This window comes from Protomyctophum bolini (assembly GCF_963924005.1).
Source record: "Protomyctophum bolini genome assembly, chromosome: 20".
Lineage (NCBI taxonomy): Eukaryota > Metazoa > Chordata > Actinopteri > Myctophiformes > Myctophidae > Protomyctophum > Protomyctophum bolini.
Genome location: NC_137881.1, coordinates 16,836,443 through 16,839,943, shown reverse-complemented (window position 1 = coordinate 16,839,943; position 3,501 = coordinate 16,836,443). Strand labels below are relative to the sequence as shown.

General features: G+C 44.8%; 1 protein-coding gene across 1 annotated transcript in view; it reads left to right on the top strand.

Moving 5' to 3' along the window:
* LOC308334920 (pyruvate carboxylase, mitochondrial-like) overlaps positions 1-3,501 on the top strand; it is a 378,126-nt gene that overhangs the window by 196,239 nt on the left and 178,386 nt on the right. The window lies entirely within an intron of this gene.

Genomic DNA, 3,501 nt, shown 5'->3' with positions numbered 1-3,501 from the left:
AGCCCCCCCGATCTGTTTTCTGCCTGTCTGCATCTCTGACTGTTCTCTCACTTCACGTGTCCTGTGTGTTAAAAGCATCATGCTTCACAGCGAGTCCGTCACAAGTACTCAACGACCTTCTCGGTGCCACTTTATTTCTCCTCTCCACCTTGGTTTCCTTTCAGTTTGGTTTCCCGGTCTCTTTGTGTGTGTCTCTAGGCGGCATTTAGTCTCATCTATCTCTATTCCTCGTCGCCCCACCCAGAGGTTTTTCTGAAGGACTTTCCATACACATTCCCTGGATCTCTCCGTCTTTTCTCCACCAACCGCCGCCACCTCACCGTCACTTAGGCTTTTCTTCCTCCATTTGTCGTCCTCTTCCGTATCCCGTTCTCCTCTTTGTCTCTATGGATTTATCTGACCTTGATTTTTAATCACCTCTTATTGATTCCCATAGAAATGGCTCTTGTTCACCGTTGATGCGCATACAAACGGACCTATTCATACGAGCACGTTTTACTATTGTTCACCCACGCAGATGCACGCGTAAAGAATGCTTACACATTTACTGAACACTCATACAAACTGTAAAACTGTAAATGTGTAAACAAGTATTTTAGTGCTTTTTTCTGGTTTTATCCTCTTAGCAGTGTTTTTGTATTGACCTGTACTTTCCTTGGAACTGTTCCCATTCTACACACTGTGAATACAATGTTCAATCAATCAATCAGATCAGATCAGCCCCAGAGCAAACCCAGAGGTCACGTCAAAATGGTCAGAAATAGCACACTGCTGCACATCCCATGTGTACCCATGCAGTCACGTGGACACACACACACACACACACACACACACACACACACACACACACACACACACACACACACACACACACACACACACACACCGTCTCTCTCTCTCTCTCTCTCTCTCTCTCTCTCTCTCTCTCTCAATCAAGCCCATATCCGTTCCATACATGTAGTTTTATTATTTATAATATCAAGTCCAGAGAACAATACTGACTTTTTGCAGAAAAACAAAAATAAAATAGATCAAATCAAAATATGACAAACAGAAAAATAACAACATTGTTTAAAAGTCATTGTCATGAAAGTCATTGGGCTCTCTGTGTATAGGCATCCTACTGCATGTTGACTGTCTGTTTTGTGCAGCGTGTGTGTGTGTGTGTGTGTGTGTGTGTGTGTGTGTGTGTGTTGTCTTGCCAACATCTCTACATACTGTATATTCAATAGTCGTTTTCAGTTGTCTTGTATTAGTAATAGGCATTTTGTCTTCTCTATGTGTGAAAGATTGCTTGTCAAAAAACAAATTTGCACCTCTTTTAAATATTTTATTTGATCCTATTGTCATTCCCAGAAACTTGGAAAAGAGAAAAACACATGGCGTGACAAGTAACATCTTTTTTCTTTTTCATATATATATATATGTATATAATATACGCTCAAGTTTTCTCGTATACATTTTTTTTTGTTATTCTTTTGTAACTTTCACTCCCTTATGTCTTTCAACAAGCCGTCGTCTCGATATCGGTTCATTATGGAGTGGAGCGTATTTTTCCATCATTCCATTCCAAGATCATCCTCCCACTGTTGAAACACATTCGCTGACTGGATGAAAGATCACATGATGACACAATGGCATTTGGTGTGACGTCAGGACTCAAAGTAATTGTGTGGAGTGTTTTTGATACCCGCAAACATGTATGCCGCAGGACGACTTCTGTAACCGTTTGTCTCTCTGAAGTCGGACGCCTCTAGTGAGCTCACGTCCAAACTTAGATTGAAATGTAAAAGGATGTTTGTGTGAAAGATAGTATTAGTCACACACCTGTGCGCGCACACACACACACACACACACACACACACACACACACACACACACACACACACACAATAGAAAGTAGTAATCCGTTTATCCACATGTGCAATCCATTTTGTTTTTCCTTGCATGATCAGATGTAGATTCACGTACTGTACACACAGGCATGTACACGCACGCGCACACACACACACATACACACACACACACACACAGGCACGCACACATACACAATACAATACATAAGTAAACCCTGTCCTTGTGATTTCCGGTCGGCTGGTTCCGCTGCCATCGCCGTAATGTTTACTGTCACGAACAGAGACACTGTCCGCCACGTACAGGCTATACTCCCGTCTCTGTTAGCGTTTTGTAATCCATATCCAACTCTCTGTCTCTCCTCTTAATGGAGTCAGTCTCTCTCTCTGTTTTCTTTCCGGCTATCGATTGATCGTGTCTGAGCGACCCAGCTGTGTATTTCTGCATTCATAATATAATCCACCGGGGTGCGGCCGGGCCAGACTCCTCCTCGTCCTCACACCACGGAGGACACAGTCACATTCATTGAGTCAGGGGGAAAAAAAGGATCTTCAAAATGGCCACCTTATATTCCGCCAAAAAAGACACGATAGAAAATCAAACGGCGTGTCACTGAAACATTATTATTCCATGTGCTGTACTTGGGACTTGGGAGAGTAGAGAGTGGGTGATCTTGTTTTGTTCTTGTAGTTTGTGATTGTTGTTGATTGTGATCCCGGCGTAAGCCCCGGTGCTGCTCTGGGAGGAGGAGGAGGAGGATGGTGGCCCTGGAGAGAGAGAGGGTTAGCCCAAAGTCTCATCCTATTAGTGCAGAGGCTTTACCGGGGATTCACAAATGCTGATCTCCTCTCTCTCTCTCTCTCTCTCTCTCTCTCTCTCTCTCTGACTCACGACTATCTGACTTGACTGTCTCTCATGTCCCTCTCTCTTCTGTCAGACTTTACGTCTGTTCTATCTCTGTATTGATGTCGTCCCGCTCACTGTGTGTGTTACTCCCCCCCCCCCCCCCATAGAGAGACAGTGAGCACTTATTTACTTGTACTGTTGTGTTTTCCCCCCCGTAGCGCTTCCATTCTATTGACTCTATCTATCTCTCTCTCTCTCTCTCTCTCTCGTCGCCCTCTGCTGTGTCTCAGTGTGTTCCACAGTGAAACCATCCACTCAGCAGACTGCGTTACCCCCCCCACCACCCCTCACTGTGAACTCCTAACCTTTTGATCTTTCCACCACCCTCCTCCACCCTTCCCTGCATCTCTCTCTCTCTCTCTCTCTCTCTCTCTCTCTCTCTCTCTGTATCACTCCCTCCCCTATAGCCTTCACCTCTCTCTCCACGTGCTCCATCTTTGTCTCTCTTTCTATCTCTCTTTCCCTAGACCGTTGGTTCTCAAAGTGGGGACCCCTAGGGGTACTTGAGGGAGTTCCAGGGGGGTCCCCAGCTAAATTAAGAGATAGTTTGGAACCAAATGGACCCGTATAGGTCTGTAAATTAACAGTGATTTTACAATATAAATTGGGGGGTCCCAGAGATGGAAATGCCATTACATTGGGGTCCGTCCGTATAGCCTAATCTAATGCATGTGAAAACAATCTCCTCTTGTGGGGGGTCCCTGGCATATATTTTCAAATGGGGGGGAGAAGGTTTGCCCT